Source organism: Meriones unguiculatus, chromosome 6 (genome assembly GCF_030254825.1).
Source record: "Meriones unguiculatus strain TT.TT164.6M chromosome 6, Bangor_MerUng_6.1, whole genome shotgun sequence".
Taxonomy (NCBI): domain Eukaryota; kingdom Metazoa; phylum Chordata; class Mammalia; order Rodentia; family Muridae; genus Meriones; species Meriones unguiculatus.
The window spans coordinates 54,252,711-54,267,774 of NC_083354.1; the positions used below are offsets into that span (position 1 = coordinate 54,252,711).

At 40.4% G+C, this 15,064-nt stretch overlaps 1 protein-coding gene across 15 annotated transcripts in view; it reads right to left on the reverse strand.

The window, feature by feature from the left end:
* Tfdp2 (transcription factor Dp-2) overlaps window positions 1-15,064 on the reverse strand; it is a 125,249-nt gene that overhangs the window by 66,058 nt on the left and 44,127 nt on the right. For 4 of the 15 annotated variants that reach the window (XM_060385482.1, XM_060385480.1, XM_060385488.1 and 1 more), the window contains one exon: window positions 10,615-10,649. The exons of 8 other annotated variants lie outside the window; for them this stretch is intronic. The gene's annotated coding sequence lies outside the window, so the exon portion shown is untranslated. Of the gene's footprint in view, window positions 1-10,606; window positions 10,650-15,064 lie in introns of all 15 variants that reach the window. 3 more of the 15 variants (XM_060385481.1, XM_060385490.1, XM_060385485.1) reach the window with 1 other exon arrangement.

Sequence of the window (15,064 nt, forward strand, 5' to 3'; positions counted from 1 at the left end):
GTGCTCTCTTTTCCCTCCCACTTTCCCACACAGTTAGAGTCTTAAACTCTTTGGGTTAGTCCTTTTATATCTAGGGTTAAGTACTTTTCTCCGTTTTCTCAAGAGAACACACAAGTATGACGTCCTAGTTTTTTAAATGATTAATTAAAATTACATACCTAATCATCTTATTCCATTGTCCTACACAGGAAACTTAACAAAAGGTAAGTTCATTTTAAGTTCATTTCCAAGTCTATTCTCTGCAATATCAAGTAACTATAAGATTAGCTACCAATATTAATTAATTTGGTGCAGTAACATTACAAATAAAGTGATGGATACAAAATTTCCAAGAGGCTAGATGTAAAAAAACAAAAACAAAAACAAAAACAAAACACAGAAAAAAAAGTTACTGAAGCATGTATCTATGACTGTGTAAGTTTAAAACACGCACTTTCATCAATATGTATTTCTGAATACTGATCATAGGCCAAGTGCTATTTGGGGGCCAGGGCATAGAGTAGTAATGAGAACAACAAACGAAAGTCACACAAAAGCCCCGTCTCCAGTGACCTTACACTTCTCACCCAGTGAGTACCACCATCCACAACGACTATGGTGTCTTCTCTTCTCTTATCACACATCACCTACACTGGAAAAATCCCCCTCTGAAAACAGGTTTCTTTTGGTCGGTTGTTTGCTTGGTTGCTGCTTCTCCCTACCCAGAGCTGGACAGCGACTGAAGTTTAAATATAATTAACCCTGTATATACTGCGTGGGACAGGCTCCTACTTGGTATCCCAGACTGGCTTAAAACATGTGGAAATCCTGTCACAGCCTCCTAAGCTCCAGGAAGGCAAGAATTTGTGCTTTGCTTTTTTTTCTTCAGTACTGTACCCTGAACATGTTAAACAGTACCTGTCTGACATTCCAATCAACACTGACTGAAACAGACCTGATGATTTTTCTTATTCAAACTTTTCGTTTGCTAACACATACTACACTAACATGCACATCAATGTGTGCCAATGATGACATGAGGTGTGAATTAAGTTGGTAATATGTTAAAGAATTAAAAACGCAACCTATAAAGCCCCAAACCTTTTCAAATTCTAATTTCAACAGTGAGTCTACTGCATAATCTCTTAAAATTCAATGAACTGGGACTAGAAGGATGACTCAGTGATAGGAACACTTGCTGCACTATCTAAGGACCCAAGTTTGGTTCCCACATTCAGTTTCCAGCATCCACACTGGGTAGCTCACAACTGCATGTAGCTCCAGCTCCAGGAGATCTGACACCATCCTTCTGGCCTTGATGGAAACACACACACACACACAACACACACAAAATAAATAAATAAATAAGTGAATGAATGAATGTGTGTTAAAAAAAAATTTGTTGATCAAGTAAAAAAATAAAAATTATAAAAAGAAGTGGATTTAAAAAAATATTGCCAATGAGATTGAGGAAATGGCTCAGCAGTTAAGAGCACTGCCTGCTCTTCCAGAGAACCTGGGTTCAAGTCCAAGCACCACATGGCAGTTCACAACTGTGTGTAACTCCAGTTCCAGAAACTATGGTATTCTCACACAGATATATATGCAGACAAAGACACCAATGCGCATAAAAATAAGTCATTTTTAAAAAAAATTGCCAGGCAGTGATGTCACAAGCCTTTAATCCCAGCACTCATGCAGGAGAGGCAAGAGAATCTGAGTTCAAGGCCAGCCTGGTTAACAGAGTTCCAGGAAAGCCAGGGCTACACAGAGAAACTTTGTCTGTCCGTCCCCACACATTACAAAAAAGTAGCTAATATGGTGAGTTACACATATATACAATGTTTTTAAAAATTTAAAGCATCCTATTAAATGATTTCTTTTTAATCTTTTATATATAAACTCTATTTGGGGATTAAAGAACTGACTAGGTGGTTAGGATCACTGACTTCTTCCAGAGGACCCAGGTCTAGTTTCCAGCACCCACACAGTGGCTCACAACCATCTCTAACTCTAGTTCCATGGAACCTGATGCCCTCTTCTGGCCTGAGGGCACTGCATACACGTGGTGTTCAGAGGTACTCGCAGCCAAAAAGCCACACACAGCATTTTTAAAATCTATTTATTCATTATTAATTACAACTATTGACTAGAAAACACCAGATGGGGCTAAGCATCCTCTCTTCCAGGTTTGTATACTGATTTCTTTGAATTGGAATCTGCTAATTTACTAGCAACCTGATCAAGCATTCACATTTAATGACAGACTTACAAATTCAGATGTAGAGATAATACAGACAGTAAAATGATAGCTAGTTGGCCACATAAAGAGTGGCAATTAGTAAATTTGAACTTGTGCTTTCTCACATATTATATAAAATGTCTAATCTTAAGCAGTATAAGACCAAAGCAAAGGGCTCCAGAAACCACTTGCTTGAATATTGATTTCTTTTCTTCTTCCTTCCTTTCTTGTTTGTTTTTATCTTTATTTTATGTGCATTAGTATTCTGCCTGTATACATGTCTGTGTGAGGGAGTTGGATCCCCTAGAACTGAAGTTACAAGCAGATGTGTGCTGCCGTGTGGATGCTGAGATTTGAACCCTGGTCCTCTGGAAGAGCAGCCAGTGCTCTTAATCACTAACCATCTCTCCAGCCCCTTGTTTTTGTTTTTGAGACAGGGTTTCTCTGTGTAACTCTGGCCGCTTTGGAACCAGATTAGCCTCAAACTCAAGAGATCCACCTGCCTCTGCCTCCTGATTGCTGGGATTAAAGACGTGAACCATCAACACCCAGGAATACTGACTTCTTAAAATGTCACACAATCAACATATTTACCCTTGATGTTGCTATGGTCTACACTTACATTACCCCCAAAGGCACTGGTGTTAAAAGCTTTGGTCCTATCTAGGCATGCGGCACACACCTTTAATCCTCCCACTTGGGAGGCAGAGGTAGGTGGATCTCTGTGAGTTTGAGACCAGCCTGGTCTACAGAGTGAGATCTAGGAGAGCCAGGGCAACATACAGAGACCCTGTCTACAACAATAACAACAACAGTCTTGTCCCTCAGCCAGTATCCTGTGGGGAGGAGCAGAAACATATACACCCGAACAAGATGTGCTCTGAAGTGGGTTCTGGAAATGGCAAACCACGACTGTGGAACTCCCAACCACAAGGCAGATGGGCTTTCTCTGCTATGTGTGTCTGCCATGATGTACTGCACCATTACAAGCCCAGAGCATTGAGGTTTATCAGTCATAAACGAAAACCTCCAAAACCATGAGCAAACTTTTCTGCTCTTTAAGTTGATTTACCTCAGATATTTGTTACAATAATGAATAGGGGACACTAAAATCAGCAGCTAAGCTGTGTGAAACAAGTCATTTAAATATAGAAGATAAATGATCTGTCAGCAGTTTACTCTGAGATAGCATTAAGATTTGGCTCTGTTTTCTGATTCCTAACAATTCTCTTTTCATTAGAGTATCTTCCTACCCAGCTTAGGATGGCCTTGAACCTATGCAGGCCAGGCTGAGTGGCCTTAAATCCACAATCCTGCTTCAGCTTCTAAGTGTAAAATACGTACATACAGGCACATATATGTGCACATACACATAAAACAAGGTGTGAGATATAAGAAAACATTTGTGTATGTCCATTTGGCCACCGGATTTTCAATGTAAATCTGTATCCAGAGTATAGAATTTTGTTCTCCAATTCAGTTTGTAAAACTCTGAAGTAAATTCCTATTTAGGTTTCAGGATCCTGATCTGCTATAGTTCTGAGATAAACTATCAATCCTGCCATCTTTTTATATGTGTTCATGACTGGCAATCTTGGGTCCCTTGAAACTGAATATAATCTATTTCTAGTCAAAACAAGAGCCTAACCAGTATTGTTCAAGCTAATAATTAGTGCAGGTTAACAGTAGTCTTAGGAAAGCACAGTAGCATGAACCTGTAGGTAGTTCCAGTTACTCAGAATGTCCAGGCAAAAAAAAAAAAAAAAAAGCAAAAGCCTGAGGGTCAGAGGGCCAGCCTGGGCAACATGATGACCTGGAACACACATTGTATAAAAGAGAACTGACATAGTTGTCTATTGACCTCCCATACATGTTGTGAAAGTATGTTCATATACATATACATACATTCAGACACACATACAAACACTCTTCTTTCTCTAAAATAAAAATATGTATCTTTAAAAGTTAAAGAAACAATAACAACAAAAATTACTGACCCCAGCATTTGTGAAGCAAAGACAGGCAAATCTCTGTAAGTTCAGGGCCAGACTGGTCTACACAATGTATTCCATGACAGCCAGAGCAACAGAGAAACTCTGTCTCAAAAATCCAAAAATATAAATTTTGAAAAATTTTAAATTTTAAAAATTTATAAAGGGCTTAAAGAGGTTTATTTGACCCTAAAGTTCTGAAGGTACCAAGAACTTGGCATTTCAGGCCTTGGTGGGGACGTCCCAGAGAAGCGAAGTGGTGAGGGAGGACAGAAAGACAAGGAAGGCTAAAGGGATATAAGGGAAAGGAGCGCTTCAGTCCAGAGTAAGGCCAATACTTCTCAGTAGCCAACAGTGAAGGATTCCGACACATGGGCTAGGAAGACAGCTCAGTGAGGGAAGCGCTTGCTGTGTAGCATGAGGACTTGAGTTTGGATCCCACGTAAAAAAAGACACGCGGCGGCGGCAGCAAGCCTCTGTAACCTCAGTACGTACATGGTAGGTATGTGAGGATCCCAAGAGTTCTCTGGCCAACCAGTCTAGCCAAAGCAGCAAGCTCTAGGTACAGTGAGAAACTGTCTTAAAAAACAAACTGGAAAGCAACAGAAGAAGATGTAGTAAGCATTTTGGTTTCTTCAAAAACCCAATTATGTTATTGTTAATGATGTTATTGTTAATCCCAGGTACAGGACATGGGCCACTTCAGATTGTCCAAAGCAGCTAACTATAACATGTCTCATGCTCTGGCAGGGGGGTGATTTGTACCAGCTGCAGAGAGTTCAATTCTCGGAACTCTTGAGAGGGTATAAACGGGAGAGCCCCAAGAAGGCCTAAGGCAGCTGCTGCTTCCCCTGCCACTGCCCCCACTGCTGCTGGTCCCAGATGCTGCTGGTTCCTGCTGCTGCATTTGCTATTGCTAGATTACTGGATGGCTGGTTTGCTGGATTGCTGGATATTCTGATGAAGATTGGACTTGCCCCTAGGAACCCAACAACCCTAATCAGCAGGAAGTAGTCTAAAGAAGTTTATATCCTCTTTCCCCTCTAACCTTTTTTCTTCATGTTGGGGGTTAGAAGGGATTGGTATGAAGGGTGGTAGATATAAAAACCCAGTAAAAAGCTTAAAAAACATACTCCAACAGGAAGATACCTTATGTTATCCTCTGGACTCTACATGTATACCTATGGGCAAGTACACACACACACACACACACACACACACACACACTCACACACACTCAGTTAAAATTATTAACGAGTTCCAGCACAATCAACATTTGCTGTGAAGATGGCCCAAATAAAGACAACATTTCTTTTATATATATGAATATTTTCAAATAAGAGGGTTAAAATAGTTATAAACCATACTTAAGGCCTAAGCACATAATATGATCTTACCCTTTTCCTAATCAAAAATCAGAAATTTCTGGGAAACTCACAAACAAAATTATAAACTTACAATTATACCCACAAGGATGTCTAACCATTTAACTGTTATCTTCAAAGTTCACGCTCAAGAAACACACAAATGAATCACAAAAACCAACAAAACCCTCATAATGCTAAACACGGTGTGGTGGTGCATGCATGTAATCCAGTACTCAAGAGAGAAGCAAGAGAAAAAGTTCAAGGTCATCGTCAACTACTCAGTGAGTTTCAGGGGAGCCTGGGATACACTTGGAATAAAAATGAAACAAAACAAATGAAAATCTCTCATGTTTTACCATTTGTGTTAAGCCAGATCCACAGCAATCCTCCCCTGTATGCAGGGTATGCCTGCTCCACTATATCATCTTAACTTCCTGCATAATACTCTCACCTATGGTTTTACTTTATCAACTGTAATCCTATCCATTGCACCCCAGGAACCACTTCATTGATTCATTTCAGTTCCTCAGCAACACTCTGACATTTCAAAACTTTCAAAGCCACAAAAATGGCCTGTGTGACTACTGTATAGACTGAGGGAAAACTCTCCCCTGAGAAGCCCACTCACACTTGATGTGTCTTACGCTTCCCGAGTACCTTTCCCTTTTTGTTGTTGTTGCTGTTGTTTTGTTATTCAAGACAGGGTTTCTCTGTGTAGCCCTGGCTGTAGTGGGAATCACTCTGTAGAACAGGCTGGCCTTGAACTCAGAGAGATTCACCTGCCTCTGACTCCCTGAGCGCTGCACTTAAAGGTGTGCACCATCACCACCCAGGACCTAAGCACCTTTTCTTTTACCTCTGTGCAAGTGCATTTATGTGTGTATATACACATATACATATTATATGTAGTTTAAAAATCTCTTCTTGGACTTCAACTCTACTTCATAGCAACTCACTCAGAAATTCTGTGAGGTAAAGTCAAGAATGCCTACTTCACCTAAATGGAGGTCTCAGAACTCTTTAGGCTGAGCTGTCAACAGCCTACACCCCACTATCCCTGGCAATGGCAGAACCATGTGTCAGAGGAAAGAGTCACATAATAAGCCATGAAGCCAGAGACAGTCAAGGTTCACGCTCATAAGCACGTATTTCAGGAAAGCATATTGCCTTCTGAGGGAGGCACCTCCCTTAAAAGTCTCCACTGCCATACTTAGGACTAAAATTTCAACACATGAACTGTTTTTGTTCAGATTTATTTTATGTTATGTGCATGGACATTTGCCTGTATGCATCTGTGCAGATGTGTATGCAGTACCCATGGGAAACAGAAGGTATCAGATCCCCTGGCACTAGAGTTACAGTCGTTAGTCAACCCCGGTTTGAAAACAGGAAGAACAGCTAAGCTATCTCTCCATACCTTTTCTTAATGAACTCATGCAAAGACTTTTGTTTTAAATTTGTGTGTGTGCATGTGTGTATGTGAGAGAGAGAACATGTTTTCACGATGTGCCGTGGCATAGATTTTGGGGTCCAGAGGACAACCTTCAGAGCACAATTCTTTCCTTCTACAGAGTTCAGGTACTGAACTGTCATCAGGCCCTTGAAGTAAGCATTTTTACCTGAGGCATCTCAAAGGCTCCTAAAAGATGAACCTTTCAAGAACAAACAAAATCCATTTGTTGTAACACTACAGTACAACGTTTTTGTTTTTGAGTTTAAGTTATATAGGACTTTGCTATAGTTTTGATATGATTATGTTCCCCAAATGCTCATGTGCTGAAGGATGGTTCCCAGCGTGGCCCTGTGAGGTAGCATATTTAAGGGATGGAAACTTTCGGAGACGATTTACAGGCTCGAATCTCATGAATATATCAACCCTGGCCCCAAAGCACACTCAGGTCTCAATCCCTGTGTGAGCAGAGTAGCATAAAAAGATGACACTTGACCTCTCCCACTCCCTTCCTTGAAAATCTTGCCGTGTTCACATTTTCTCTCTCACTGTCCTCTTTCCTGTCATGACGTTACAGTGTGCTATACTATTACTGCAGCTTGAAAGAACTTAACAAATGGTCCATTTGATTTTTCCCTTGTAACCTCCAAAACTGATGAGTATTTAAGTATCTTGTTAGAGCCACTTGAAATGAACTAAGACAGATCTGGATACACACACACACACACACACACACACACACACACACTGATCCTACCGATTCCCTGCTACTTCCTAGTAGTAGTCTCTTTACATATGGAAACAGACTGTTCCTATAGAGAACCGTGGTCACCAACACAATTAGAAAAGGGGAGGAAAATGCTACAGAGAAGACTGCAACACAGGGAGCAGCTGCAAGTAGCTGAACAGGAAGAGCCCCACTTCCTTAAATTTTCAAGTACAACACCTTGTCCCTGCTATTCTTGAACTCTTTCGTTTGGTTCATGACAATTTCTCTTGGGACCTGACCTTTCTATGTGAGACAGGGTCTCTGTGTAACCCTGGCTGTTCTGAAACTCTATATATAGACCAGGCTTGCCTTGAACTCACAGAGATCCACCTGCCTCTGCTGCCCCGCCCTGATGTCTGTTTTTTTAAGACGGGGACTCTGTAGCCAGTCTGGCCTTGAAGTGATCTTCTTGAAGTGATGCCTTATCCTTCCAAGCTCTAGAATTACAGGTCAAAGTCACCACACTGGGTCAGCTTATTCTTTCCTCCTTTTCCCTTTCCACCACCCCAGGCCCACTGCCCTTAGCAGTGTCATACAAAGTCCAAGCTAGCCCTAAGCTCATTATATACATGACCTTGAATTCCAGACCTTCCTGCATCCGGTACCCACCTATCACAATGACAGGTGTGCCACACCATGCCTGCTCCTCCAATGTGCTTCAAAGTCTTTCTAAAATGTCAGGGGACAGGCTGGGGATGTAGCTCCCCTGATAAAGTGCTTGTCTACTGTGCATGAAGCTGCAGATTTAATTCCCAACAGCACACTGACCAGGTGTGATGGAGTACAGCGGTGATCCCAGAATTCCATTTGGGAGGTGGAGGCAGAAGGAACAGGAGTCCAGGTCGTTCTCAGGCACATGAAGGCAAGCCTGGGCTACATGGCACCCTATCTCAAAAACTAAAACAAAACAAAATAAATAAATAAATAAAACACAAAAGAGCTAGAATAACTAAGTCAATTTTGAAAAAGACTAGAATAGAAGGATGTAAAACTTCCTGATTTTAAGCGTAAGTTTAGCAAATTTTCAAGCGAGGTACTATTAACATTTTGGATGGCTAATTCTTTGAGGAGACACTCTTGTGCATTGCAGGATGGTCAGCAGCACCCCCAGCCTCTTTCTCCAACCACCAGGAAACTTTTCTACCTCCATTTATGGAAAAAAAAAATGTCTCTAGACAGTGCCATGCATCCCCTGGGGAACACAGCTGCTCTTAAATGAGAACCAATGAGCTATATTGGGTCTATATAGCAGTGGTGGAAGACAGACATAGAACAGAACAAAAAAATCTGAACTCAGTCCTCAATTGATTATCTGACATGACAAAATAACTATGATAAAGTGCAGTGCTTTCAGTACATGATACTGAAATCATTAGATATTCACATACAAAAATAGCAACTTTATCCCTCATCTCATTCCATATATAAGATTAAAAAGTTACTAGGCTTAAATTTAATAAGAGTTATAATCATAAAACTTCTAAATAAAAATGTAGGGAAACGCTTTAATAAAATAAGCCCATATTTTCTTTTGTTTCGAGACACAATCTAGCTATATATCCCAGACTGTCCTAGAATTCCCTATGTAGCCCAGGCTGATCCTAAATTCTAGGTCTTCCTGCCTTTAATTACATGCATGTGATACACGCCTAACTTGATACCATATTTTAGTTGGTATAACTAAACATATTTTACTTGGTATTAACATATAAAAACAACTGCTCTTCAAGAATGCAGCTAAAAAATAAAGCTTTCAAGGTAGAAGATGCTAGTTATACACATATGATAAAGGACTCATATCCAGAATTAAACAGTAAGACAAACAACCCAATAAAAAAATGAAGCAAGAAGGTGGGGGACGGAGCTCAGTCAGTAGGAATGCTTTACTAACGCGCACAAAGCTCTGCTTTTGATCTCCATAAACTGTACATGCTGTTACCCGCTGTATTCTCGTCACTCTAGAAGTGGATGCAGAAGAATTAAAATTCAAGGCCATTCTCAGCTTCAAAGTAAGTTCAGACCAGCCTAGGATCTATCTATGACATTCTGTTTCAGAGAGAAAGGGATGGAGTAGGGAGAGACTCAAAAATTATTTACATGGTTACCTAATGAAACCAAAGGATACACTGATGGCAAAACAAAACATGAGAATGAAAAATTCAGCAACATCATTAGCCATTAGAGAGGTTCAAACTGAGATCCTGAGACAGGGTCAGTAATATGGCTCAGCACCTAAAGCTACTTGTTGCAAGCTAGATGGCCTGGGTTCACTATCTGGAACCTACGTGGTGGAAGGAGAAAACTAACTCCTGAAAGTTCCTCCATTTTCTACACACCTGTGGTGTGTACACCCTGTATGCACACCCATCAAATAACTACTCTTAGATTTGTTTATGTGTGGGAGTATTTTTACCTGGGTGTGTCTGTGCACCATGTGTGTTCCTAGTGCCTGTGGAGACTGAGGCATTAGATCCCCTACAGACGGCTGTAAGCTGCCACATAGGTGCTAGAATTTAGCCCATTTCCTTTGCAAGAGAAGCCCTTGCTCTGAACTGCTAAACCGTCTCTCTAGCACTGCTCAAACCAAATCAAACCAACCAAACACACAAATAAAAAGTAAATAAACAGTTCAGTAAACTTTGAGACAACATACAAATTCACTTTAAGAGAATGAAGAAAGCACACAAAATCAAGCCCTCTGACCATTCAAAGTACTGGAAAGGACATTAAAAAACATTGCTAGTTGGAAGACCAATTTATATAGATATTTGGAAAACACATTTTGTAATTTCTTAAAAGGTTACACACCTACTTACCATATGACCCAGCAATTCCACTTCTAGGTATTTACCTTAGGAAAATGGAAACGTGTGTCAACACATAAACTTTTATTTGAATGCTCACAGCAGTTTTATTCATAATAGCCACAACTTTTGGAAACAAGACCACTGTTCAACAACTTGTGAGTGGATAAACAAATTGGGTACACAGTCAAATTGAAAGCTGGTAGCACAAAAAATTCTGAAGCCCAGCAATTTTTAGCACCTGTCCGTAATACCAGCACTGGATCAGGAGTTTAAGGCCATCCTCCCTACAAAGTAAGTTTGAGTCCCGACTAGGCTATAGGAGGCCCTGTCTTGAAAGAAAAGAAAAAGGTAAAGACAAAAGATAGGCACAGCCTTTAATACCAGCACTCAGGAGGCAAGTATATCTCTATAAATTCCTGGGGAGGAGCAGGCAGCCAGTCATTTTATTGTGGATCAGGCATAACAAGTTACATTATCAAAATTATTTAAGGAGCTACAGAAAGGGCTCAGCAGTTAAGAGCACTTACTGCTCTGGCAGAGGAGTCAGGTTCAATTCCCACATCTACATGGTGGCTCACGGCCATCTGTAATTCCAATTCCAGGACACTAAACTTCTGTGGGTACCATTCAAACACATGATACACATACATACATGCAGGCAAAACACCTACACATAGGATAAATAAATGAAGTCTAAAAATAAACAAAGACTTCACTACTTATGCCTCTAGGCCACGCAGATGAAAACTAGAACGTTACGTAATGCTCCCCACCCCCACTATACGCCATGAACGCAGTTAACAGAGAAGACAAGGATGGTGCCCAGGCTCTTCACTTTGGCCTTTTCCCTTTAGCTTTTGGTTTAAACTGAAAACTACTGGATCTTACTTTCTTTCTTTTATATTTTGCTTCATGTGTTTGCTTTGGATGGAGGTCTAACTGTGTAACGCAGGTACCTTTGGACACCTGACCCTCCTGCCTTAGCCTTTAGTATAAAAATTCCTAGCACCTGCTACTCCATCTGGATCTAGATTTTCATTTCTAAAAGTTATTTAACAGAACAAACTTAGCATTGTTATTTCGATACACTTTATCTTGAAGAGAAACAGCATATACAAGCAAGCGAAAATTATTTGGTAGCTCACATCCTTCAAGAAAAAGTCTCAAGTGAATAGGTCCATAAATAAACTACTTGCAGAATAGTTTGCAAGAGTTTATGTTCAGATCATTGACATATTTTAAAATATCCCGAAACCAAATGCAGACTCATGGACTAAGCAAGATCCTTTCACTATGTTCACTAAAATACAACCTCAAGCCTCGCCCAGTAAGAAAGGCCAAACTCACCCTAACACGACCTCATCTTCAGAAGTCTGCCAAGGAACTTTTATAGAAACAGCAACCATATGCCATTTCCATATTCCTCAGAGCAGTGCAAAATAAAACAGAAACTCTCGTACTAAATATCTCCGAGCTTGGGTTTGTTACGTAAATGGAAGAAAAGAATATGGTGCTGGGTATAGAACATGTTTATAATCCCAGAGTTGGGGAAGTGGAAGCAGGAAGGTCAAGGACTCAAGGACAGTGACGGCTACACAGAAAATTCAAGGCCAGTCTAGGGCATGTGAGACCATTCTCAAAAAGCAAACAAAACATGGACATAGATTAGCACTTGTTGAACTGACCATGGAACTCTATATAACCCACCAAATTTGTTAAGACTTTGAACATTGCTGGACATGGGAATATAAGACTTTAATCCCAAAGTACTTGGAAGGCAGAGTCAGTCCAAATTCTAGGAGTCTGAGGACAGCTTGGTCTACATAATGAGTCTCAGGATATCCAGGTCTATTTGGTCTCACAAAAGCATACAAACAGAAGATCTACACAGTGAAGTAATCTTTGTCTAACAATGACTTCCTATTTAAGCTTTTCAAATTCCTCTCACCTTCATCTTATTCTCAACAAGTAGTCACATTTTAACCTGGAATCATCATATTTTACCTGGAAATTCATTGTTATGTTCTCTATAGAGAACTACTAAAAAACACTTTAGGTAGCACTCAATGAGTCCCCTGAAATCATCTCTTTAAGATTATAAGGATTAAAAACACAACAACAACAAAGGTTTCACTCAACAATATCCCAAATGCAGACTTACAAATTTCTTTTATAACTGACGGGGTATTGTTTTGTTATCCTGATAGAGGGTCTCAGTCTGCAGCCCAAACTGACACTGAATTTACAGCAAATTCTCCTGTCTTAGCCTCCCACGTGCTAGGATCACAGGCCTGAGTCACCACCCAGCTAACTAAATGGACTTATCAGAGGAATTCAAATTTGTTTTTAAATACGAAAAACAATCATATTCACTTATATTAATGAGCTAAACACATCCTTTTACATAATCACTGCCAGCCTAGCCAAATCAATGAACTTCAGGCTCAATGAGAGATTCTACCTGAAAACCTAAGGTGAAGAGCAATTGAGAAGCCTGACTTCCCCATGCACACACACACTTCACATACACATAAGCATGTACATACAAACACACACACACATGAAACTTCCTTGATAATGAGGCATCTGTGGGAAAAAAAAGTCTATGATTTCCTCCTGATGTAGGGAAGAAGAATTTCTTATTATGCAATCTTTTCTTATACACCTAACCAATGAAATTAGAAAAGAAAAAATGGAAATGCAGAAGCAAAATTGTCTTTATTCACAGATGGTATGGTAATATAGGTAAAAACAACTTTTTTTTAAATCTACAGAAAAGCTACTAGAACAAATAATGGCTTTCACGAGATGGCAGGCTATAAAATCACTTTCCATGCTTGCTGCTAACTGCAGTCAAAAAGTCAACTGCGGTACAAAAGGATCTCAATTCCAGAAGGAAGGAATCCGCTTTCAGTCATTAGTGAGACATGTGAGGTCTCACACCACCCTGTCCAGCTCACCAAAGATTGTGAATTCTCCCCCAGTGTAGGTGGGCTGTATATGCCATCCACTAGTTAGCGCCAGGCTTGCTCGTTTTAGCTAACTCTACAACTTTTAAGCTTCTAACTCTTGAAATACTTGTCATAAAACAAAAAGCTCAGATAATGCTCTTCACTACGTGCATTAACATTTTGTTTCATAAGCGAGTACTTAAGACACCTCACGTCTCAAAAGTTAAATAATTTGATAAGAGCTCTGAGTAGGCTATAGCAAACAGGCTTTTACAGCTCTGCATTTACTAGCTGTAGACAATGAGGGCTGAAAGTGAAAGTTTGAGATGGACCCTGCCCTCAAGGAGCTCTCAAACTAAAAGAGAACCATTCTGAGAGTGACAGTCATGTGATAGACAGCAGCAAAGCGTGCACAGGGCCCAAAGATAGCATACATAACACACAGAAACAAGGGTGGCCTGAGAAACTCCTGTCAGCTAGATTTTAAAAGCAAATATGAGTCTGACCAGTGGCCAAAGTATCTACAAGCAGATAACAAATTCTTTCAATGTTCCTTCTCTGAGAAAGATTCTGGAAGAGACTTTTGAAATAAATACCTCTCCTCTAGGACAATGATGAATGCCATGATGAATAAAAGTCTCTAACTTCTTGAACTTCCAATCAAGTGATGAAGACCAGTGATTCTATGAAATTACTGCAGCCTGGTATGGTGGAGGGAACTTGGGATAGAGGCAGGAGGCCCATGAGTTGAAAAGTCAGCCTGAGCTATAGAGCAAAAACTCATCTCAAAAATGTGGACAGGTGCACATGTGTACACACACACACACACACACACACACACACAGCATCACGGTGTGTAGTATTAGAAGCTACGGTAGGTAAGGTTACTATTGCTGTGCTAAAGCACCATGACCAAAAGCAACTCAGGAGCAAAGTTTATTTATTTCAGTTTACAGTTCCACATAACAACACATCATTGAAGGAAGTCAGGCAGGAACTTGAAGCAGGAACCTGGAGGCAGGAGCAGATGCAGAGAACATGGAGAAGTGCTGCTTACTGGCTTGCTCAGGCTGTTTTCTTGTAGACTCCAGGACCACCTGCCCTCCACATGGATCACTAATTAAGAAAATGCCCTACAGACTTGCCTACAGGTAATTATTATAGAGGTATTTTCTCAGCTAAGGTTCTCTCTTTCAGGGACTAGAAAGAAGGTGGCTTAGTGGTTAAGAAAACTGGCTGCTCTTCCAGAGGACCTGGATTCAATTCCCAGCACCCACATGGAAGCCCACAACTGTCTGTGACTCCAGCTCCAGGAACTACAACATCCTCACACAGACACATATGCAGGCAAAACACTAATGCACATTGGGGAAAAAAAAAAAAAAGTCATAAAGTCAGGTATGTCTCTAATCTGTGTCAAGCTGACCTAAAACAAGCCAGCACAAATGACCCCTTGCGAACTTGATACACAAACACATTACTGTTAAAACAATAACCTTTCCTTTCCT